The sequence below is a fragment of the Callithrix jacchus genome, chromosome X (assembly GCF_049354715.1).
Source record: "Callithrix jacchus isolate 240 chromosome X, calJac240_pri, whole genome shotgun sequence".
NCBI lineage: Eukaryota > Metazoa > Chordata > Mammalia > Primates > Cebidae > Callithrix > Callithrix jacchus.
This window is the reverse complement of record NC_133524.1, coordinates 114,031,810-114,057,278: the sequence shown is the minus strand read 5'-3', so window position 1 is coordinate 114,057,278 and position 25,469 is coordinate 114,031,810. Positions and strand designations below refer to the sequence as shown.

Sequence of the window (25,469 nt, the reverse complement as noted above, 5' to 3'; positions counted from 1 at the left end):
GTAAATAATAATAGTTATGTAGGAGGGTCATTCTAGGTGGACAGGACAGAAATTTTTAACTAGATAACTAGTTAACTGATTTTTTTTTCACTGTGAAAAGGCTTTCATGGTGGTGTCTGTATAGTATGGAATGTGGACAGGGAAAACAGCGAGTGCACACACAGTGGGACAGGCCACAGGACAGGCTGGGAGTGAATAAAGAGTTCACACCGATTCCCTGCTTTCCCCAGTGAATGCAGACCCTAGGCCACCTCCTCAAACTCTCCCTTTTCCTTGGTTGTGGCGTCCTGGTACTGCTGGTATTCAGACACCAGGCCATTCATGTTGCTCTCAGTTTTGGTGAGCTCCACCTCGGCCATGCCCTTGCCCATGTACCAATGCAGGAAGGCCTGGTGCCAGAACATGGCTATGAACCGTTCCAAGATGTGCTTGAACAGCTCCTGAATGGCCTGGCTGTTGTCCGTGAAGGTGGCAGACATTTTTAGCTCTCGGTGCGGGATGTTACAGACAGCCCTTTTCACATTGTTGGGCATCCACTCAATAAAGTAGCTGCTGTTCTTGTTTTGAACATTAAGCATTTGCTTGTCCACCTCCCTCATGGACGTGTGACCCCTGAACACAGCAGCCACCATCAGGTAGCAGCCATGGTGGGGGTCGCAGGCAACCATCATGTTCTTGGTGGCAAACATCTGCTGGGTGAGCTCAGGCACTGTCAGCTGGCTGCCCTGGCTGGTCAGTGGGGCAAAGCTGGGCATGAAGAAATGCAAGCTGGGGAACGGGACCATGTTGACAGCGAGCTTCCACAGGTCAGCATTGAGCTGGCTTGGGAAGTGCAGGCAGGTAGTGACCCCACTCATGGTGGCAGACACTAGGTGGTTGGAATCACAGTAGGTAGGCGTGGTCAGCTTTAGGGTTCTGAAGCATATGTCCTAAGAGCTTCATTATTGATACAGTAGGTCTTGTATGTGTTTTCCACAAGCTGGTAGACTGAGATGGTGAAGTCTGACACCTTGGGCGAGGGCACCACACTGAATGTGTTCATGGTCCTGCCTGGGTACTCCTCCCAGATCTTGCTGATGAGAAGGGTACCCATCCTAGACGCATTCCTCCCATGCAGGGAGTGGGTCAACTGGAAACCCTGCAAGCAGGTCACAGATCTCAGCCTCCTTCCTCACAACATCCAGCACTGACTCTACCAGCTCCGTGCCTTCTGTGTAGTGCCCCTTGGCCCAGTTGTTCCCAGCACCACTCTGACTGAAGATGAAATTATCTGGCCAGAAGATCTGCCCAAAGGTCCTGGAGTACATGGAGTCCGTGGTGCCAGGCTCCAGATCCACGAACACTGCATGGGGTATGTACTTGTCCCTAGTGGCCTTGTGGTAGTACACGCTGATGTATTCCAGCTGCAGGTTGCTGTCCCTGTGGTAGGTGCCCGTGGGATCGATGGCGTGCTCATCACTGATTGCCTCTCAGAACTGGTTGCACACTGCCTGCCTTGCAGTTGCACAATCTCCCTTGTGATGGCGGCAGCGGGGGCAGCGGGAACACAGGTGGAAGTAGAGAGACAGCAGCGCAGGAGCAGGCGCACAGAGTTCTCTAGCTAACTGATTTTTAACTAGATAGGAGAACTTTTTAACTAGATATCATCTTATAATTTTTTTTAGATTGAAACTTGTGAAACTATTAATTATTTTAAAATTGAATTAAAGAAACAGAGTCCCAGCACTTTGGGAGCCCGAGGCAGTCGTAACACCTGATTGGGAGTTTGAGACCAGCCTGACCAACACAGAGAAACCCTTTCTCTACTAAATAACAACAACAAAAAATCAGCCCGTCGTGGTGGCAGGTGCCTGTAATCTCAGCTACTCAAGAGGCTGAGGCAGGAGAATCAGTTGAACCCAGGAGGTGGAGGTTGTGGTGAGCCAAGATTGTGCCATCGCACTCCAGCCTGGGCAACAAGATTGAAACTCAGTTTCAAAAAAAAAAAAAAACCAAATTACGTAAAAGATAGATTTATAAGACCCTTCCTAGAAATAGCCACTAAACTAATACAGATGCATCCTTTTGGAATGAAGTTTATGTACAGTAATTGTATTTGGGTACCTTTACAAGATTAATATTCATAAATTAGGAATGTTTGAAAAATTATATTGCTGATGTTTTGGTATATCATTTTACAGGCTTACTTCCGTAGCTGGGCTTATTCATGTGCCTGGTAATAGTTGGCTTGCTATCAACAGGGGTGGTGGAGGTAACTGGGCTAAGTGTTACTCGTAGTCCAACAGGCTAGTTTGAGCTTCTTCATAGAGTTGGTGCGTTCCACTAGCAGTGAGGGAGAGCAAGCTCCAATGCCTAAGTGCTTTTCCAGCCTCTGCTTATGATGTGTTTACTCATGTCACATTGGGCAAAGCAAGTTACACATTCACTGTGGGAGGCCAAGCTCAGCGTCTGTGTTAAGGGACTGACTACATAAAAGCAATGGATATAGAGAGGTACCATTCAATGGGAACATTATTATAATAGTAATTGCTATAATTTCTAAAAATTTGCATTGTTTTCTTAAAACACTGATAATAAACTCAACTCATAACTGGTCAATTCTGTAAACAAATGAAAACTAGTGATAAGTATAACTATTGTACTCAGACGTAAGGTTCTAGCATCACTTAGTCATTTAAAATACTAAGACAGATCATATCATTGCCTTGTTCCAAATCTTTCTATGGTTTCTTTTTTTTCTTTTTCCTTCTTTCTTTCTTTCTTTCTTTTTTTTTTTTTTGAGATAGAGTCTTTGCTCTGTTGCCTCGGCTGGAATGTCGTTGTGCAATATCCACTTACTGCAGCCTCCACCTCCTGGGTTCAAGCGATTCTGCTGCCTCAGCCTCCCAAGTAGCTGGGATTACAGGCGAGCACCACCACGCCTGGCTATTTTTTTGTGTTTTTAGTAGAGACAGGGTTTCACTATGTTGCCCAGGCTGGTCTCTAACTACTGGCCTCAAGTGATCTGCCTGCCTCGGCCTCTCAAATTGCTGGGACTACAGGTATCAAACACCACACCCAACCTTTCTATAGTTTCTTATTGCAATTAGAATAACATCAAAATCTTCTGATATGGTCCACAGATCCTAAATGATTTTGTTTATGACATGTTGCTCTACCTCTCTGCCCGTAATTTATGATTCTTCAGCTATAATAGCTGTTTTTTATTCTTTCAATGCATTGAATTCATTCCCACCTCAGGGCTTTTCATTTGCCCTTCCTTCTCTGGAATGATTTTCTCTCGGATCTTTGCTTGGATGACTTCTTCTCAACATTCAGGGCTCAGTGTAAATTTTACTTCTTAAAAGCAGTTTTTCCTGACCACCCCTTCAGAATTAGTTTCTCCCATCCCAGATCACTCACTATGTATACTACCCACTTACTATGAACTATTTCCTTGTTTTATTTTGTATGACAGTTATCACTACCTGAAGTTTTCATGTTATAGTATTTCTTGATTATTATCTTTCCCTACTAGGATATAAGCTTTTTAAAGGCATAACTTTGTCTCTTCTGCATCATTTACAATACATAATTGGTACTCAATAAATGTTTGCAGAATTCACTGATCAAGTAACTCAAGGCCTGGCATACTGAGTCTTGATCCAGAGAGTTTTCACCTATAAGATGAAGAGCTTGGATAATTTTTGAAGTTCTTTCCAACTAAAAAATTTAATACTTTTTATTCATATAATTTTTAAAGATTGACTTTATTTTTTAAAATTAAAATCTATCTATTAAATATCTATCTATCTGTCTGTCTACCTATTTATGTATCTATCAATTTACCTGGAGATAGGGTCTCACTCATTTGCCCAGGCTAGAGTGCAAATGATCAAATGATCCTCCTATCTCAGCCTCCCAAGTAGCTGGGACTACAGGGGTACACCACCATGCCAGGCTATTTTTGTTTTTTGTTTTTAGTATAGACTAGGTCTTGCTATGTGGCCCAAGCTGGATTTGAATGTCAGGGCTCAAGCAATCCTCCCATGTCATCCTCCTGAGTAGCTGGGATTGTAGGCATGTGCCACCATGCCTGGCATAACTCGGTTTTTATTTTTATTTTTGAGACAGTGTCTTGCTTTGTTGCCCAGACTGGAATGCAGTGGCACAATCTCAGCCCACTGCAATCTCTGCCTCCTGGGTTGAAGCAATTCTCCTGCCTTAGCCTCCTGAGTGCCTGGGACTACAGGAACCCTCCAAAATAGTTGGCTAAATTTTGTATTTTTAGTAGAGATGGGGTTTCACCATGTAGGTCAAACTGGTCTCAAACTCCTGGCTTCCAGTGATCCACCCACCTAGGCCTCCCAAAATGCTGGGATTAGAGGTATGAACCACTGTTCCTGGCCTCAGTTTTTTAAATATTAAAGTTGAACATGGAAAAAAGAGGTGTCAGTAATAAGAAATGAGGGAATAAATTGATATTTTACATATAACTTTCATGTTGTAAAGAGAATCTTCCATAGTGATTTTCAAATACATAGAGTGTAGGTAGAGATTAGGAAGAGGAATGATGATGAAACTTAAACCGAAAAAAAACAACAACAGGTGTTCCTTTTGGCTGTGCTTATACCCAAGTATCTGGGATAAAAGTAGTATCATTTTTTTTTGTTTCTCCTGTTTCACTGAGAAGGCCAGAGCAAGGTGGAAGGTGAGGGGAAGCCCTCTCCTGAGTGGCACCAATGTACTAACATTTTCATAAAAATATAACATAGGCTCTGGAGCTGCCCTGACCAGGATTGAAGCCCATCTCTGTCTCTTAATACTTGTGAAAGCTTAAGGAAGTTATGTACCTTCCTGTGCTTCAGATCTCACCTCTGTGAAGTGGGAGCATTAATGGCATCGACCTCACTGGATTGTTTCAAGGACTAAATGAGATAATATTTTTAAATGGCTGAATACAGTATCTGTCATATCATAGCACTCAATAAATAATAAACTCAATTCATTATTCCCATTGTTAATAATAATCAGGGAAATATCAGTAGATGTCAAACCCAAGAACAACAAGTACTGGTTGGTGAGCAGGTTGGGGTGAGGAGTGAGATGGGAGGCCTGCAAGAGTTCAGGACCTTTCTGACACTCAAATGAAGCTGCAGTTCTCATTACCATAGTGTTGACATTGGGCAAGATGAACTTGGATACTTAAAGAGCAGCCTCTGGCTGGACATAATTTATAATGTAAGGAAACAGTTGTAAAAAAATTACTAAAAGTGCCAATAAATTACAAATGCCATTGAAGTGTAATTTCCTGTTTCCTGAATGTATGAATGTAGGATTTATACCAAAATTCTGTATTTAGGCAGCTAAAGTAGTTGTGTAAAGTCATTCATGTTGAGTAGACACATCACATTCTGAAACTTTTTAATCGCTGAAATGAAGTGTTTGTTACGAAGCTTCAAGAATAATCTAATCAGAATGCAGTACAGCTGCATTAATTTGTACTTCACTAGTTGAGAATCTGAGAATATTTACACGGAAACTGAGATTTTGCCCTATCTGTGGAAAAATAAAAGCATTGCCAAGAACATCGGCATTACAGACAAGATTGTATCAGGACAGTATAAAGAACTTAGAAGAATAAATACTGTTGTTGTCCTCTTTTAGGTATAGTTTGTATGCTAATATAGTTAGTCCATCATACAAAATAATTCTTTAGTGATTTGAGCTAATAAATTAAGTCAATAATATTTATTTGTGCAGTCTCATTGTGACAGGCTTTATTTCAGATACTGGGATTCAGTAACGGAATAAGACAGACCTGGTCTTCATGGGGCTTACATTCTAGCAAGAAGATAAATAATGGTTTACATTAACAGGATGATGTTATGATTTGAGAAGTACAAGGTGCTTTGGGAGTATTACAGAAATACCCATTCTAGTCTAAGGTATCAGGAAAGGTCTTCTAGAGAAAAGCAGAAGCTGAGAATTGAAGACTTGTAGAAGTTGTCTAGGAAAAGAGGTCTGGGGAATACTGTCCTTAGAGTAAACTATATGTGAGAAGACTTGGATACCTTACTTGGCTGATTATCTTTCTGATTAATATAGCAGGTCTATTAAGGGTTTCTATGCACTCCTTAGCCAATCTAATTTGCATTTTCCTCTATATTTGAAAGTAGTGTAATTGTTTTTTTTCCTTAAAACCATTCTGTGGTTCCAAATCTTCACAAATGTATACACAGTATTGTTTTATTTTAAAAATGTTTTCAGTTCTAAACTTGACATACTCAGTAAGCAGCTCTTGCTACCTTTTTCTCTTCTGGCTGGTCACAACCCTTTACAATTTTCACCTTTTTCAATAGAATATTTGGTATAATATGAAGCCACTGTAATTTATGAGTGATATTTAGCAAAATCTCTAATGTAAGGACAATAAAATGGCATTTTCTCAACTCGGGAGGCTGAGAAGAAGGGTCACTTGAGTCCAGAAGTTCGAGGTTATGATGATTTATTTATTTATTTTTGAGACAGATTTTCACTCTGTTGCCCAGGCTGGAGTGCAGTGGTGTGATCTTGGCTTACTGCAATCTTTGCCTCCTGGGTTCAAGCGATTCTTCTGCCTCAGCCTCCCAAGTAACTGGGATTACAGGCAGGTGCCACCATGCCCAGCTACTTTTTGTATTTTTGGTAGAGACAGGATTTTACCATTTTGGCCAGACTCGTCTCAAACTCCTGACCTCAAGTGATCTGCCCGCCTCGGCCTCCCAAAGTGCTGGGATGAGCGTGCCCAGCCTACAATGCGTTCTTATTATGCCACAGCCCTCCAGCCTTGGTGACAGAGGGAGATCCTTTCTCTAAAAATAATAAAATAGTCCCCTGAACTCCAACATCTTCCATGTCATTTTCTGTGTTCATAGGGTGTTGTATGAGGGGAGCAATAACCCCTCTTGTATTAGGTGGCATCCTAGATTTCTTGCTACTTACAACAGTGTAGTTACTTATAGTGAGAATGATATATCCTTTGTTCGATTTGATTAAAAGCTGACATTTGGGGCTCTATTCTTTCCCATTATTCTCTATTTAATGGTCCTAACTTCAGAGCCTGGGTGGAAAAACTATGTGGTAAAGTGAAAGTAGAAGATAGGAAGCTTCCCTTCCCTTAAAATTTTGGATGTCCCTGTTATGTATGCTAATTATGGTAGAATTTGAGTTTACAATGAAAGCCATGAAATACATTTTTATAGCAAGCAGAGGCCTCAGGAGGTCTTTTGGTGAGACCTTAGAAATTGTGGTTGCTTACTTGATGTCTCGAGCTTTTACCTGGTATCTCCATTACAAATGCTAGGTGATTTTGTTAGAACTCTTTTGGTTGCAAATAACAAAAGCCATCTTGGATCTAACTGAAGCCTCAATACTGACTTCAAGTGATGACCACTATATTCTCAAGTTATTATTATTATTACTGTGACAGGGTCTGTGTTGCTCAGGCTGGTTTCCAATTCCTAGCCTCAAGTGATCCTCCTGCCTCACCTTCCCTGCTAGCTGGTGTGAGCTACCATGTCCAGCTTATTTTCCCAAATTCTTAACAGCTAAGACTTTCCCCATCTTAGATTCAATCTAGGCCAGAGATTAGTTCATTGGTCCAGAAGTGAGTGCCTGATACCAACAGGGCCAATCAGAGGACCTCCGGTGGAATATAGAGTTAGGATTCAATGATTTCAGCCTCAGTCTGTCTGGTCTGTGGAATAGAGGAGATAAAACCCAGGGATGTGTGACCAATTGAGTCCTACCATGCAGCCTCTTTTATCTGTGATAAAAGAGAATAATGATGTAGATTTCCTGGTACTGTGCAGAAATGAGATAGAGATAGTCCTGCCAGCACTCTCATCCCTGATTCCAGACTATTCTTGAGCCTTGACTGTATTCCTGTCTTTGTATTCTTGTTCACAAAAAGGGAGAAAACTAGAGATACTGCATTTTGTCAAGGCACATGACTAATTTTAACAGCTTTATTGAGGTGTCACTGACATGCAGTAAACTGAGAATATTTAAAGAGAACAATTTGATAAATATTAACATGTTTTGTGAAAACATTACCATAAAAGCAATAAGGAACATACATAATCATCCCTGAAAGTTCCCTTGTACCCAATTGTCCTTTCTGCCCTCCCTCCAGTCTCATCCCCAGGCAAACACTGATCTGTATTCTATCACTACAGATTCATTTTCATTTTATAGAATTTTATATAAATGGCATGATGCCGTACATACTCTTTTGTGTGGCATCTTTCACTTGGAATAGTTATTTTGAGATTCATCCAAATTGTTATGCATATCACATTGTAGTACATTCATTACTTTTTATGGCTGGGTAATATTCCAGTGTATGGAGGTACCAGTTTATCACTTCACTTGTTGATGGACTTTTGTGTTGTTTCCTTTTTTAGTTAATAAACTAATATATCTGCTGTGAATATTAATGTACAAGTCTTTGTATAGACATATACATTCATTTCTCTTGGGTAAATACCTAGGAGTGGAATGGGTGGATCATATGGTAGGTGTATGCTTAACTTTTTAAGAGACTGCCAAATTGTTTTTCAAAGTGGGTGCACCATTTTTCTTTCACAGTAGCAGCGTATGAGAGTTGTAGTTCCTTGCAAAAACTTATTATAATGATTCTTTTTAGTGCTAGCTATTCTAACAAGTTGTAGTGTTATCTCATCGTGGCTTTGATTTGCATTTCCCTAATGACTAATGATGTTGAGAATCTTTTCATGTACTCGTATGCCATGCTGCTTTGATATATCTTCTTTGGTGATGTCTGTTCAAATAGTTTACCTGTTTTTTTTTTTAATTTTTTTGTTTATCTTCTTGTTATTGAGATTTGAAGGTTCTTTATTCTGTATGTAAGTCTTTTAACATTAAATATGATTTTTGCATATTTTCTACCAGTCTGTAGTTTCTTTTTCATTCCATCAATAGTGTCTTTTATAGAAGAGTTGTTTCTTTTCAATTTTTATAAAGTTCAACTTTTAATTTATCTTTTTTGTGGATCATGCTAAAAAATCTTGGCTTAACCCAAGGTCACAAAGGTTTTTGCCAGAGCTCTGGAAATTTTATAGTTCCAGATTTTACATTTAGGTCTATGATGCATTTTGAGTTAATTTTTGTGTATGGTACTAGATTTGGATCTTAGTTCACATGGATGACCAGTTGTTCCAGCACCATTGTTGAAAAAAGCTATCCTTTCTTTACTGAATTGCCTTTATTTTTTTTAAATTGACAAATAATAATTGTGTATATTTATGGGATACAATGTGATGTTTTGGTCTATGTATACATTATAGAAAAGATTTAATCAAGATAAGTAACATATCCATCACTTCACCAACTTACCTTTTTTTGTGGTGAGAATTTAAAAAATATATTTTAGCAATTTTGAAATATACACTGTTAACTGTGGTCACCATGCAGAGCAATAGGTCACTAAAACGTATTCTCCAGTCGAACTGAAACTTTGGACCCTTTGATCAAACATCTTCACTTTCCTCATGCTTCTTCCTCCTTCCCCTACCTCTGATACTCACATTTCTACTTTCTGTTTCTGTGAGATTCACTGTCTTAGATTCCACATATAGGTGAGTTCATACATTATTGTTTATGTCTATTTAATTTCACTTAGCAAAATGTCCTCCAGTTTCTTTATGTTGTCATGGATGGAAATGACAGAATTTATTTCTTTAAGGTTGTATAGAATTCCACTGTGTATATATACTACATTTTTAAAATTCGTTCATTCATTGATGGATTCTTAGATTGCTTCCACGTTTTGACTACTATGAATAATGCTGAAATAAACACTGGAGTGCAAATATCTCTTTAACATACTGATTTCAGTTCCTTTGAATATATACCCTGAGATGGGAAAAGGATCTGAACAGACAATTCTCAAAGGAAGAGATACAAATTGCCAACAAATATATTTTAAAATGTTAAAAACCTCTAATCATCAGGGAAATGCAAAAGGGAAATATCATCTCACAGCTGTTAGAATGGCTACTATCAAAAGGATGAATGAAAACAGGTATTGATGTGGATGTGGAGAATGTTGGTGGCAATGTAAATCGGTGTACTCGCTATGGAAAGAAGTATGAAGGTTCCTCAAAAAGCTGAATTGCCTTTGAATATTTGTGGAAAATCACATGCCCATATATGTTGTGGGTCTGTTTATGAACTCTATTCTGTTTCATTTATCAGTACTACACTGTCTTGAATATTGTTACCTTACAGTAAAAATTGAAATCAGGTAGTAGTTTCCCCTTAATGTTCTTTTTAAAAGTTGTTTTGGCTATTTTAGTTTTTTTCCATTTCCATATGAATTTTAGAATCAGTTTGTCAGTTTCTACAGAAAAAGTCAGCCAGGACTTTGATCAGGGTTTTGCTGCAACTATAGATCAATCAGAAATGAGTTGACATCTTAATGATATCAATTTTCTGCCCTGTGAATACAGTATATCTCTACATTTATTTAAGCCTAAAGTTTTCAGGACAGGTCTTGCACATGTTTAGTCAGATTTATCTCTAGCTTCTAAACCAAGACACTTTTTTGTATGCTAACCAAAGCCCTGTAAGAGTTTTTTGTTTTTTGAATAGATAGTGGTTCCATTCTATAATTGATGAGATGAGTGTTTTGAAGAAACACAAATTTACCAGAGAGACAAAATGTATCTTAATAGTTTTCAATTTGTTATTTAATTAGAGTTAATGCAGTTGAAATCTTTTAGTTTCACATTAGGCACACAGAAAGCTTGCAAATGCTTTTAGACTGATTAGGGATCAGCTACCAGCTCTGTGCTCTTTGTTGTTGTTGTTGTTGTGTGTGTGTGTGTGTGTATGTTATGTGTATGCCCACATCTGCCTGTATAGTCTCTTAGTTAATTGTTATAATCACATAATTAATTGGTGCTGTCAAATCTTTGGGGTATGGTAGGCATAATTCTAAGACGGCCCTAAGATTCTTGTCTTCTTTTATACATTCTCCACTTAGGTGTAGTTGGGACTTGTGAATATGCTGGGCTATCACTCTGTGATTAGGTTACATTATGTGGCAAAGGTGAAGAGATTTTTCAGACGTAATCAAGGCACCCAGTTAATTTTTGAGTTAATCAAAAGGGTGATAATCTTGGGTGGGCCTGACTTAATCTGGTAAAAGACCTTGAAAGAGGAACTGGACCCCTCCTGAGGAGAAAGAAGTTTTCCTGTTGGCCTTGGCTAAGCAGAACAACCATGTTGCCAACTGCTAAAAGAGAGGGGCTGCCTCTAGAGCCTGTAGGTACCATGGGTCTTAATTCTGTAACTGCAAGGAACTGAATTTGGCCAACAACCTGAATGAGTTTGGAAGAAGATTCTGAACGCCACATGAGAACATAGCCCAGGCAAAAGCTTGATTGCAGTCCTGTGAAACCCTGAGCAGTGCACCCAGCTAAACCATACCTGCACTCCTGACACATGGAAACAGATAATAAATGTGTATGTTTTTAAGCAATGAACAATTACTAAGTCAGCAGATACTCTAGCTGGCTTTTGAAATGCTTCCCATTGTATTTGTTCGCTAGACCTGCCATAACCAAGTATAACACCATAGACTGGGTAGCTTAAATAACAGAAATTATTTTCTTGTAATTCTGGAAGATCAAGGTGTCAGTAGGTTTGGTTTCTTCTGAAGCCCCTCCTTGGCTTACAGGTGGCTGCCTTCTCACTGCATCCTCATGTGGTCTTTACTCTGTATGCATATATGTCTAAGTCTTAAACTTTTCATAAAGGACAGCAGTCATATTGGATTAGGACCCATCTTAGAGACATCACTTTAACTGAATTATCTCTTTAAAGACCTTTTCTCCAAGTACAACTTCCTCTCCCATGTGTTATCTTTTTTGAAACCCAAAACAATGCTGTGGGGCATATCAGACCAGTATTATTTTGCTTCCCACTGGAAATTTGGGAAAATACTCTCAGAGCACTAACTTAATGTCACATAGCACATAAATTGTCTTCTGACTCCAAGTTTAGTGTCCTATCCAGTAGATTAAGTATTCAGACAAAGCATCTGAACCCAAACTGCAATGGATTTCTATTGGATAAATATATTTGTAATATCTTGCTGCCAGTTCTTTTTTTTTTTTTAACTGAGAATCTGTGCAAGTTACTGCCAGTTCAAATGCAGCTTCTGTAGTTGCCCCCATCTGCACACCCTTGCTATGAGGGTTTTCTCTTTGTGTGGATAAAGGCTGCTTGGCCCGCACTGGTGTATCCCATTTTTACTGTCATTTCTGTGGGATAAACTTGTTATAAAGTAACCCCACTTGAACCTTTTTATGGCAGGACAAAGCAGTGACTTCAGAGTACACCAGCTCAGTTTGTACTTACTTTTTTTTTTTAACCTATGTGCCAGGTTTTTGATACATGCTAAAACTGATTGCTTGAAATACATCTCCTAATCCTAGAAAACATAAAGATTCCACACTCACCACATCACTTCCTGAAGAAGAAGAAGAAGAAGAAGAAGAAGAAGAAGAAGACAGACAAAGAAAAAAAAACTCAACATTGATTAAACTGGTTGCTAAGAGCAAACTCACTTTATTTTCTCAAGGAGGAGTCTGGAATCATAAGTAGAAAGGGCAAAGGAAGAGGTGTAAGAAGGTGGCCCCAGGCTGTAACCGTCAAGAAGGCAAAGAATGAATGGAAGACGAGGGGAAAAACAGGCTTGACTGGGATTTTTGTTGGGGGCTAGGTCGACGAAACAGAATCAAGATTCGGACCTAGAAAAGGAGTCCCACCAGAGTTTGGAAGCAGTTTGCACAGTGGTTAAGAGCCTGGGTGCCAGAATCACACCGCTTGGGATCCTGAGTCCCGCTTCTGCCACTTACTGTTTATATAACCTCCGGCAACTTGCTTAACCTCAGTTTTGTGACTTGTAAAATGGAAATAATAGTGTGTAACTTACAGAGTAGCTGTGAGTTAGGTAAGCTGATACTTCAGTGCTTGGTTCATAGCAGACGCTCAGTAAAACGTTAAACTGTTATTATTTGTAGTTTGTATCCTTCCTCTTTCTTAATGTTGCGTACTGCAGCAGGGAGAGGGAGGGATGAAGCGTTTATCCCACTGGAAGAGTGATATTTGTGTGAGAGCCTGGGTCAGACTTATTTTGAGACCTGGGCCCCAATGAGGTGAGGTGGCACCGCTTCCAGAGCACACCCTCTGCCCGAGCCCCGCCGTGACTGTGAGGAGGCCGAGGCCACGGCTGGCAAAATGCATGGGTGGACCTCCTTGAAGTGGCTAACCCCGGGCGGATGCACTGTTTTCCCTGGATACTTGACACTTTTCACTTTTTCTGCCTCCTGGCACTAGAAGTCACGTGGGCTCACACCCGAGCCTCCCGGTTTCGGAGGCTTGAGGGCCACTTAGCGGTCATTCAGCTTCAGGGTCCAGCCTCGTCGCGCTTTGGCTACAGCCTGGGAGTTCCGTTCGGACCCCACACACTGTCCTAGCCCCAGCTCCCCACCACCCTGCCTCCCGCGCAGGCGCTGCCGGGGCCACCCCCGCCGCCATGTTTCCCCCGCCCGCGCGCTCCCTCCCCCCACTACCCCCTCCCTCCCCAACTGGGTTCCCGCCCCCCTCCCTCGGCGGCCCCCCCACACCCTGGTGAGGTCAGGCGGAGGCTCTGCCGCTGCGGCCGCAGTAGCTCAGCTCTTATTGCCGGGAAACCTGGAACGGGGACTTTTGAAAATAACTGGAGCGGCATTCGGGTTAGGGTCCGTGCTCTCCGCCCGCGCCAGGACAGGGTGAAGTGGTCGGGCTAGCAGAGGGTGCGAAGGTGCGGGTGCTGGTGCCTCGCAGCAGAAGGGAGCTTGGGCTGCATCGCGCGACTCCCTCTTTGGCCCTCGGAGCGCAGCACCCGGCGGACGAGCGGCGCGACGCCAGGACGCGGCGAGCAAGGTGAGGCAGGGTCCTGAAGTCACAGGGGCTCCATCAGCCGCTTCCCCGCCTCTGGAACCGGCGCCGCGCGGTGCGCGGCGAGGAGTTGCGATCTGTGCCAGGGGCAGAGGAGCAGAGGAGCAGGGAACCAGCTTCGTTTTGCCCGCCCACCCTCTTTTTCTCCCGCGTCCTGGTGCGCGCCCTCATCCTTACACCTTCGCATCCCTTTCTCCCGGTCCCTCTGGCTCCGTCGGACACGTAGGTTCTTCTAGGACCCCAGAACCTAGTTTTCCTTTGCTTCTTTCTCATCTCTCCAAGATCTTCTTTTCTGGGCCTCGCTGTCGCTGCCCTGACAGTCTGGGGTCCCTCTGCCCACCTCGGCCCCACTGTCTCTTGCCCTCTAACAGTTTCTGCTTTGTGCCTCCTAATCCATCTCTCCTTCAGAATCTCCTAACTTGAGTCTTCTCTGCTGGCTTCCAACTGAAGAGCACACTCCTGTTCTCCAAGCTTTTAACTTCACTCTGCGTTCAGAATATCTTGACTTTTTTTTTTTTTAAATCACAGTTGACTAATGATTTTCTTGGAGGTTTGCAGTCTAGGCTACAGTTTACTGAAAGTGATGAGATCATTCCTTCTCTAAATATCCTTAGTAAATATCAACTAGGGAACTTTAAAGTTTCTTTCTAGGTTTCATTAAGTTAACCCAAGAACAATAGCCAGTTAAATGTGTGTGTGTGTGTATGTGTGTATGTGTATGTGTGTGTGTATATATGTGTGTGTGTGTGTGTGTGTGTGTATATATATATATATATATATATATATATATATGTTTGTACGCAATCTCATACATGATCCTAAATCTGATTCTTCCCTGGCTTCTCAGCAGGCCTGAGAGACAGAGGATTGGTGGAACTTGTGATGCCTGGCTCCATTTCTCTAATTGTAAACTATAATGTTCATCGTTTTAATGTAGTCAGAGGACTTTAGTGGTTTGGGATAAAGTCACTCAAGTTAACATAGGCTGGTTACTAAGCACATTGAATGGGGACTAAGAGACGCTGGGATTTAAAACTGTCTCTGGAGAGCACCTGCTTTTTTTTTTTTTTTTTCTGAAGCCACAGTTCCTTAACAGTGGATCTTGTATTTGTATAAACCCTCCAAAAGCAGCATATTTCAAAACAACGTAGTTTAAAAAAAAGTCTGCTCACTCTTAGCAATATCACTTTCTCCCCATGTAGTTATGGTGTTAGCTCCCAGGCTGAGGTTCATTTGCTCACTTCCATGCTGCAATTAGTGTGTGAAGGAAACTGAATGGAGAAGCAGAAAGTGGAGGCGAATACCAGTGAACAAGCACATGCTGACATATGCAGCTGTGTTTTTGGAAATAGGCCATATCTAGTGTTCAAATTTAAAAACTGAGGAAAATGAAATAATTCAGCATTTGTGACATCATTTTACATCTAAAAATATTAGCTCCCTTAACTGCAAGTTCTTATTAATATCCTTATACTTAATGGTAAAAGAGTTTGTTTGCCTGATGTGTGACCAAGTGTTGCGGTTGACACAGTGTGCACTAACTGGCAGCAATCTCAGAAGAAACCAAGTTGTGAATGATGATAATGGCTAAATTTTTTTGCCTGGTAGAACTTCTTATGGCAGTGAGATGAGAGTAGTTTCTGCTGCAACATCAAATGATGCATTTAAAAAACAGATAAATAAGAGCTTCAATTCTTAAAAAGCCCAATGTTTTTAATCTGCCATTTTTATAAGCACACTTCGAAAAGTGTAATGTGATTATATAAGGCTTAGTTGATGTTCTGAAGAAAGTAGTTTTCACAATAAAAGTAAAGCCTATTGCTTATCAATTTAGTTAGATAACTTGCAGATGATTTGTCATTTCCCAACTGATTTGGTAAATTTCTGAGTTTACTTGAGGTTTATTAAAAATTGGAATGTAGTGGGGAAAGGGTACTTACTCTAATAGCCCACCTTTCCAAATCTGTACTTTTCTTGAGAAACCATTCTCATAAGACATACAAACTTACAACTGTTTCAAGGAAAATAGTTTATACAATTTTCTTTTCATGATTATTATTGATACTGAGTCTAAGCTAAGATTGCCACTAATGTGATTGCATAGTAAGACTATTTGTATTTGTCAGGAAAGGAATAAAGGTGGATGTGAGTTAACCATTAGCATTTTGCTCTGAATCTTCAATATGATTCAGTGTGTGTTTGACAGTCCATCTGGTACACCTAGAGGTTATCAGACTGGATATTTCTGATGTTACTAAAGGTAACTGTACTTACTTATTGGATTATCTTCTTTCTCATTTTATTTACATTTTATATTATGTTTCTTCATGTAATTTGACTTGCATTAGTGAAATGAGACTGACCAATTTTCAAATTGTTTGATTTTTATTGATGTTTGATAAACCACTAAAACCTCTTGAAAATTTTTTTTCTTTAATCTGCTGGTTGAAACTGATCTATTTTTATTGCTATGAAATAATACAACAGATTTCCAGGAATTATTTCAGAAAATGTGGAAAGACTCTAGTGAAATTAATAGCCCTAAAGAAAATATCTCAAAATTGGGAAAATGGCTTTCTCAAGTTACTGATACTCATATCAGGTTTTTATGCATCATTCATTCATTTACTAATTCATTATACAAAATCTATTGGGTACTTGTTTGCCAAAGGCCTGTATTAGGTACAATGATAAATCTTATAAGGCATGATCTTTGCTCTTATTGAGTATCACAGTGATTATATTCTACCAGAGAATATAGACAATACACAAGCAAACAAATGAAGAAGATCCTTATAGACTATAGTAAGAGCAATGAAAATAAGTAGGGGAATATGATACAGAGAACTCGGAAGGACCTACTTTAGTGTGGGAAGTCAGAAAAGGCCTCTCAGAGAAGATGATTGAGCAGAGACCTGAAAGAGAAGAAAGAATAGGCTTACCTCGTCAGGATCTGGGAGAACATTCCCCAGATAACATTCTTGCAGAGAGAAGAGTAAGAGCCAAGGCCTTAAGGGGGAAAAAAGAGACTTGGCATTTTTGAAGAACAGAAAGTGAGCCAGTATGGCTGGATCCTAGTGAGCTGGTAGTGATTAAAGAGGATGTTAGATAGCCTAGAAGCAGCCCAATAACAGATAAATAGGACTTGGAGGTCCTGAGAAAGAATTTGGGTTTGATTCTTAGAACAATAGGAAACCACTGAAGAGTGTTTTCAGAGGAAGGTCATTGGCTTGAAAAAATTATCCAGGGAAATTAAAACAAAAGTTTTTCAGGGCCGAGCTTGGTGGCTCAAGCCTGTAATCCCAGCACTTTGGGAGGCCGAGGCGGGTGGATCACGAGGTCAAAGAGATCGAGACCATCCTGGTCAACGTGGTGAAACCCCGTCTCTACTAAAAATACAAAAAATTAGCTGGGTATGGTGGCACGTGCCTGTAATCCCAGCTACTCAGGAGGCTGAGGCAGGAGAATTGCCTGAACCCAGGAGGCGGAGGTTGCAGTGAGCTGAGATCGCGCCATTGCACTCCAGCCTGGGTAACAAGAGCGAAACTCCGTCTCAAAAAAAAAAAAGTTTTTCAGAGGATAAATAGAATGTCTACTCACTCAGTCATTTATATTAATACCAGAGAATAAAAAAACTGTATGATTAGTATGCTAAATAAACATGTAATTCAGTTCCTCTACTCTGTTTAGGTAAGGGGACAGGGAAGGAATGGGAACACTGAAGTTAATATGTTAAAAGGCAGTTTACTTTCCACTGTCACATTGTGACGTGCTACAAGGTAAGTTGTTATCAACTTTATTAAAAATCAGATAATTGTTCAACTTCAGAATTTATTTTTCAAAGAATGATGTCTTATTTTCTCTTGGAAATATGTTACCTTCAGAAGGTTGGAAATTTTATTTGTGTATAAAGGAATAACCTAGGTTTTTTTTTTGAGAGTTCTATAAATATTTATTAAGTTTACTTGTTCCAGGTCTGAGTTCAAGTCCTGGATATCCTTGTTAATTTTCTGTCTCATTGATCTGTGTAATATTGACAATGTGATGTTAAAGTCTCCCAATATTAATAGGAGTCAAAGTCTCTTTATAAGTCATTAAGAACTTGTCTTATGTATCTGGGTGCTCTTGTATTGGGTGCATGTATATTTAGGATCGTTAGCTCTTCTTGTTGCATTGATCTTTTTACCATTATGTAATGTCTTTCTTTGCCTCTTTTGATCTTTGTTGCTTTAAAGTCTATTTTATCAGAGGTGAGAATTACAACTCCTACTTTTTATTTATTTATTTATTTTTGCTCTCCATTTGGTTGGTAAATCTTCCTCCAGCCCTTTGTTTTGAGTCTTTGTGTATCCTTGCATGTGAGATGGGTCTGGATGCAGCTTACCGATGGGGTTTGGCTTTTTATCCAATTTGCCTGTCTGTATCTTTTGATTGGGGGATTTAGTCGATTTAAATTTAGGATTAATAATAATATATGTGAGTTTAATACTGTCATTTGATGCTAGCTGGCTGTTTTGCCCATTAGTTGATGTAAATTCTTCATTATGTTGATGCTCTTTCCCTTTTGGTATATTTTTGGAAAGGCTGATACTGGTTGTTCCTTTCTATGTGTAGTGCTTCTTCCAGAAGCTCTTGTAAAGCAGGCCTGGTGGTGATGAAATCTCTGAGTACCTGCTTGTTCACAAATGATTTTATTTTTCCTTCGCTTATGAAGCTTAGTTTGGCTGGATATGAAATCCTGGGTTGAACGTTCTTTTCTTTCAGGATGTTGAATATTGGCCCACACTGTCTTCTGGCTTGTAGGGTTTCTGCCAAGAGATCTGCTGTGAGTCTGATAGGCTTCCCTTTGTAGGTAACCTGATCTTTCTCTCTGGCTGCCCTTAGCATTTTCTCCTTCATTTCAACCCTGGTGAATCTGACGATTATGTGCCTTGGGGTTGCTCTTCTTGAGGAATATCTTTGTGGTGTTCTCTGTATTTCCTGGACTTGAATATTGGCTTGCTTTGCTAGGTTAGGGAAGTTTTCCTGGATAATATCCTGAAGAGTATTTTCCAGCTTGGATTCATTCTCTTTGTCACATTCAGGTACACCTATCAAATGTAGATTAGGTCTTTTCACATAGTCACATATTTCTTGGAGACTTTGCTCATTTCTTTTTAATCCTTTTTCTCTAATCTTGTCTTCTCATTTTATTTCATTATGTTGATCTTCGACCTCTGATATCCTTTCTTCTGCTTGATCAATTTGTTAAAACTTGTGCATACTTCACGAAGTTCTCCTGTTGTGTTTTTCAACTCCATTAATTCACTTATATTCCTCTCTAAATTGTCTATTCTTGTTAGCATTTCGTCAAACCTGTTTTCAAGGTTCTTAGTTTCTTTGCATTGGGTTAGAATATGTTCTTTTAGCTCACAGAAGTTTCTTATTATCCACCTTTTGAAGCCTAATTCTAACAATTCATCACACTCATTCTCCATCAGGCCTTTTTCCCTTGCTGATGAGGAGCTACCATCCCCTGAAGGAGGAGAGGCATTCTGATTTCGGATGTTTTCAGCTTTTTTGCGCTGGTTTCCTCCCATCTTTGTGGGTTTATCCACCTTTCGTCTTTGTAATTGCCGACTTTCAGATTGGGTCTCTGAGTGGACGTCCAGCTTGTTGGTGGTGATGTTACTTCTGTTTCTTTGTTCTCCTTCGGCGGACGCCCCTCCCCCACAGAGCTGAACCTTCCTGGGTTCAGCTGTGCTTGCTGTGAAACTCTCAACCGTCAGTGTTTCTGATTGCTGTTTTTTTCTGGGGGTGGGACCAGCCGAGCCCAATCACCTGGCTCCCCACCTCGGAGCCCCCTTTTTTTTCTTTTCCTAATTGAATGGTCGATTCTCTACCAGGTGCCCCAGTCGCCCTCCAAAAAGGCACCAGGATCTATGCAATTTCCCGTGCGGCGACCACGCAGGCTGAAACAGCAGCGCCGAGATTCGTGGCGCTTTTCTGCCCAGGAATCTCCCTGTCTGGCTCCTGGCTTCAGTCCCCCTCCCAATCAGCTTAATGGGTGACTCTGCCTTCCTGGAGCTACAAACGCCAACCAAAAGGGCCCCCAGTCCCGCATACTCCACACTGAGAACTGCTGTGCCGCCGGGACGCTGGCAAACCAGCTGCGTCAGCCAAAAGAGTCATGCTGGAGACCCATGGGGCTCCTCTGCTGGGAAACTCCTGGTCTGTAGGCAACAAAAATTCGTCTGGAAGTCTGGCATCCACTCACTCTCTGTGCCTTCACTGGGAGCTGCAACCCTGAGCTGCTGCTAGACAGCCATCTTGGATCTCTCTCAAACCTAGGTTTTAGAAATGGCCTTTGGAATTTTAAGAAGGACTTACCATTTTCTTTTAGCTGTTGTCTCTCCAACATTTTCAAAGTTTTTTATTCCTTTATTCCTTGAGAAATTAGGGTTACTGTGTTTCTTGAGGGTTACTGTGTTTCTTGAGACTTAAATGAATTTATTGCCCTTAGCTCTTCCTTGAAAGCAATCCAGCTTTGAGTTCTAGTTGGTCCCAAAAAGAAATGAAGATGATTATTGACATTTCATAGGAGTAAATCCTAATATTGTGGGGGAATAATCTGCAAAATAACCTTCAGCAGTGCCTCCAGGGTCAACTTCCTCCTTAACTGAGCCACTCAAGTGAGGACCCTTCATGATTTGATCTCAGCCTACTTTCCCGTATGTCCTTGTTATTCTCTTTTACAAACCTCTGTTGGTTTAAACTGATTTTCCCCAGTTTGGAACTTTTGTGCTTTGCATTATTCCTGGCATAGAGTAGGTGCACAATAGGTGCTTGTCAAATGAATGCCATGCCTTTCTTTTTTGTCATTTCAAACCCCAACATTAGTTAAGGAACAGATCAAATCTCAGGTCCTATTACACTATTCTCCACTGAACTAGATCTCTTTCCCCTCTGAAGGTGAACAGCAGTCACACACTTGCCCTGCTGTGTCATAATTATGCTTATTTGATGCCTAGCCATTTCCCCACTTGCCTCTGGCTTCATGAAGGCGACCTAGACCTTACCTAGTTTGCTCATTGCTGTATTCTGAGCACCTAGCACATGGTATACACTCTATAAATAGTTATTGAATAATGAATAAATGCTGCCTTGTGATGTTTCTCCTATTACTTTTTTGATATAAGATCATTTAATACTGTTTTACTTTTCATATGTTTGTCTGGTGTTCTGAAGTGGTTTCTGGGAGAGTTTGTAGAGCATACTTGTTAAGAGCTCAAGCTCTGGAGCTAGGCTGCCTGGGTTTCAGTTCGAGCTAGGAGACATTGGGTGAGTTAGTAAGCCTCCCTGTACGTTAGTTATCTCATGTATAAAAAAGGAATAATAGAACTTACCACATACGGTACTTGTAAAGATTACATGAATGAACTAGGTCCACAATTTTTTTTTTTTGAGACAGAGTCTCACTCTGTCACCCAGGCTGCAGTACAGTGGCACAATCTCGGCTCACCACAATCTCCACCTCCCAGGTTCAAGCGATTCTCCTGCTTCAGCCTCTTGAGTAGCTGGGACTATAGGTGTGTGTCACCACACCTAGCTAATTTTTGTATTTTTAGTAGAGATGGCATTTCGCCAGGTTGCCAAGGCTGGTCTTAAACTCCTGACCTCAGGTGATTTACCTGCCTTGGCCTCCCAAAGTGCTAGGATTGCAGGTGTGAGCCACTGCCCCTGGCCTAGGCCCACAATTTGTTTGCAACATTTAAATCTCAAAGCTCTGAAAACTCATAAAAATTTTATTTGGTAACTTAGATGCAAAAACTCATGTGGTGGCAAAACCTGACTTTAACTGGCATAGGTTATAGTCTTTATTCTACTTATTTATTTATTTTTTTTATTGAGACAGAGTCTTGCTGTGTCGTCAGGCTGGAGTGCAGTGGAGTTAGCTCAGCTCACTGCAACCTCTGCCTCTCTGGCTCCCAGGTGCAAGTGATTCTCTAGCCTCAGCCTACTGAGTAGCTGGGATTACAGGTGTGCACCATCATCCAGCTAGTTTTTGTATTTTTAGTAGAGATGGGGTTTCACGATGTTAGTCAGGATGGTCTTGATCTATTGACCTTGTGATCCCTCGCCTTGGCCTCCTAAAATGCTGGGATTACAGGCATGAGCCACCACACCCGGCCTATTCTACTTAATGTTAATCTTTCTTTGTTTTGCTGTAGAATGACTAATATGTTTATGGGGTAATATCATAGACCCTAATGGGGTATTATATAACATATGGTATATGAAGTCTATGTCTGTCTAAAGGTCTGGACATTTCTAAATTCAGAAACACCTGTGGCACCAAGGATTTTAGATGAGATTGAACACCTTGCAGTCAAGTGCTTAAATCATGACCTTTCACATAGTATGTTGTTGTTGTGGGTGGTTGAGATTAGGGAGGTAAACAAACTACTTTCTCTTTCCCAATAGCTTGTCATAATAGTTACCATGTAAATACGTACTGATTTATTTATACAACAACTCTGTGAATAGAGGACTGGCTATATGGTCCTCATATCATAGGAAAATAGATATGGCAGGGTCATGTAATTGAAATGAGCCAAGACTCACCTGTTAGTACTCTCATCTGGTACCTTTAAGAGCAGTTACTTTTTGTTTTTCTGTTGTTATTTAAATCAAACTATGCTTCTTTAGCACAAAAGAGTGTTTTTGGGGGGACGGGTGGAGGAGGATATTCAGTTAAGAGCTTATTTAATATGATTAGACACTTATTTTTTGCAGTTATTGAACATTTATGGAACTGCTAATATGTATAGAAATCTCTATTAAAAGCAAGAGGAAGGTAGAAAACAAACGAGACATGATTCCTGACCTTCCTTAGCCCCAGCGCCCTAGATGGTTACATGGAACCGTGAATATACATTACATTTCTTTATTTTCCAAGTAAACTTGACATCATTAACATTAAAAACATACAAAAGAAAACCCAAGAGTTTACTGAAAACTCTTCTTAGTGTCTGCGATATGAATTGGGTTTTAATTATCCTAACAGACCCTCCAACAGTATTATCTTTATATAACATCTTGACAGCCTTTTCCTTTCCAACTAAACAACATGAATTTTATTGTTCTTTACCGATATACAATTGGTATGTTTTCTTAAGCTTTTGTGTTTGGTAGAGATGAGGTCTCACTATGTTTCCCAGGCTGGTCTTAAACCCCTGGCCTCAAGTGATCCTTATGCCTTGGCCTCCCAAAGTATTGGGATTACGGGCGTGAGCCACTGTACCTGGCCTGTTTTTTTTTTCTTTGCTTTTGTGAGGTTGCCAGTTGTGAGGTTGCAATTTTCTTGCAATTGAAAACTAGTCCTTGAAACCATTCTGCCAATTAATTCAACAAATACTTATTAAGTGCCTATTATATTCCAAGCATTGTGCTAGTGTAAACAAAGAGAGTCTCTATCCAGTGATCTTTCCATTACTTTGGGTCCTTCAAAGTGGAGCACATGTACTGAGTGAGCAGGGTGGTGACAAGGTAGTGCACCCAGGAGCCACAAAATAAAGCAGCTTGTATTTTCTTGAAGCATCTGCTTTACACAGAGATTTCAGAGAACATTAACTGGTAGCTATTTAAAAATCTTTAAACAAACTCAGATACATTCTGTCTTAGAATGCAATATTCCTAGAAAATTGGAGGTAAAACCCAATATTTTAGCGAAAGTCTTTGCTTACAAGGGCAGCTGTGGTAACCCTGAGATGACATTTTGTAATGCACTGAGGTGGTGCTGTACTGCCCGAATCTGTTCTTTTGGTCAAGCACCCAAACATTTTCATAACCATAAATTCCCATGATGACCTGTGGAAAAGTTAATGGGCATTAATGTTTTTTTCTCTGTTGCACAATTTCAAGGGTACATATTGGTTACGCTTGGTCTAATCGTCTAAATCTAAAAATGTGTTGAGTTCTTACAGAGTTTTTAATGTTGGTGGGTAATGGCTAAGAATGACTGTGAAGGACCTGCCTAGGAAATGATATCTTCAGAATAGAGGTCGTTAGGTCAGATGCAGTGGCTCGATCCTGTAATCCCAACACTTTGGGAGGCCTAGGCAGGAGCATTGCTTGAGCCTAGGAGTTCAAGACCATCCTGGGCAATAAAGCAAGACCCTGTCTCTATAAAAACAAACAAACAAAAATTAGCTGGGCATGAAGGCACATGCCTATTGTCTCAGCGACTCTGTAGGTTTAGGTGGGAGGCTCCCTTGAGCCCAGGAGTTCGAGGTTGCAGTGGGCTACAGTCACACTCAAAAAAAAAAAAAAAAAAAAAAAAGACTAGAGGTTATTAGAACACAAGGAACACGAACTTAAAGCAGCACATTAACTTAAAGCAGCACAGCTGATGGTGTCAAAGCTTTGCCCTGTTCCGTGCACACTTGCCTCTCATTGATTTGAAGTTCACTTTTGCTAACTTTAAAGCTGCTTTCATTTACGACATGGTATACAAATTTCTTTCTTAATTGCTGGCCACTGAAATAGTTAATACTAGAAGAAAGTTGTCAAGGATTATGTGCTTTGAGGTTGATAAAAGGCTTCTACAGTTTGAGATGGTTTTGAAAATAGGCCAGCAGAGCGTTGGAGGAATGCCTGTTACAATGTGATGGTTTAATTTGCTCCAGATGAGAAAGATGAAGAAGAAAAAGGCAAGTGAAGAAAGGGGGTGAAAGTAAATGGAGTAAGTCAAACACTAAATCTTTCAACTGATTTTCATTATTGTAGTCCCATTTTCATTGTTGTTGTTCCATGCCAGACATAGTTCACAGGGCCTGCCGTTGTTATATTGTTTTGTTACTGCTCAAAGCTTATAAGGACATGGGTATAGAGGATTGTGATTAATGTGTGGTTTTTATAGTCTGTGTGTGAAGTGCCTTTACAGTCTATTCAGTAAGAGGAGGTAAGAGTTTTGCTTGTAGTTTGTAGAGTTTTGTTTCTTGGTCCCACTTTTTAAAAGCGGCGATACGTTTCTAAAGATCACTTCATTTCAACAAAGTTTTCTGTTCCACTCTTGGATATTTCTTTTTTCTTTTAAAATAGGGTGTCACTCTGTCACTCAGGCTGGAGTGCAGTGGTGCAAAGTTAAGGCTCACTACAGCTTCAATCGCCCAGATTCAAGTGAGCCTTCCACCTCAGCCTCCCAAGTACCTGGGACTACAGGTGCACGCCACCATGCCATGGCTAATTTTATGTATTTTTTTTTTTTTGAGATAGAGTCTTGCTCTGTCACCCAGAGTGCTGGAGTGCAATGGCATAATCTTGGCTCACTGCAACCTCTGCCTTCCGGGTTCAAGCAATTCTTCGGTATGCCTCAGCGTCCTGAGTAGTTGGGATTGTAGGCACATGCCATCATGCCTGGCTATTTTTTGTATTTTTAGTAGAGATGGGGTTTCACCATGTTGGCCAGGCTGTTCTTGAACTCCTGATCTCGTGAT

General features: G+C 40.5%; 1 protein-coding gene and 1 pseudogene across 15 annotated transcripts in view; one reads left to right on the top strand and one right to left on the bottom strand.

Moving 5' to 3' along the window:
• Window positions 1-242: 242 nt before the first annotated feature.
• On the bottom strand, window positions 243-13,590 carry LOC100410926 (tubulin beta-4B chain pseudogene; annotated as a pseudogene).
• A 95-nt stretch (window positions 13,591-13,685) lies between these two features.
• The window catches only part of KLHL13 (kelch like family member 13), a 191,155-nt gene continuing 179,371 nt past the window's right edge, over window positions 13,686-25,469 (top strand). For all 15 annotated transcript variants that reach the window (XM_035289795.3, XM_054251527.2, XM_078362534.1 and 12 more), the window contains exon 1: window positions 13,686-13,977. The gene's annotated coding sequence lies outside the window, so the exon portion shown is untranslated. The remainder of the gene's footprint in view (window positions 13,978-25,469) is intronic.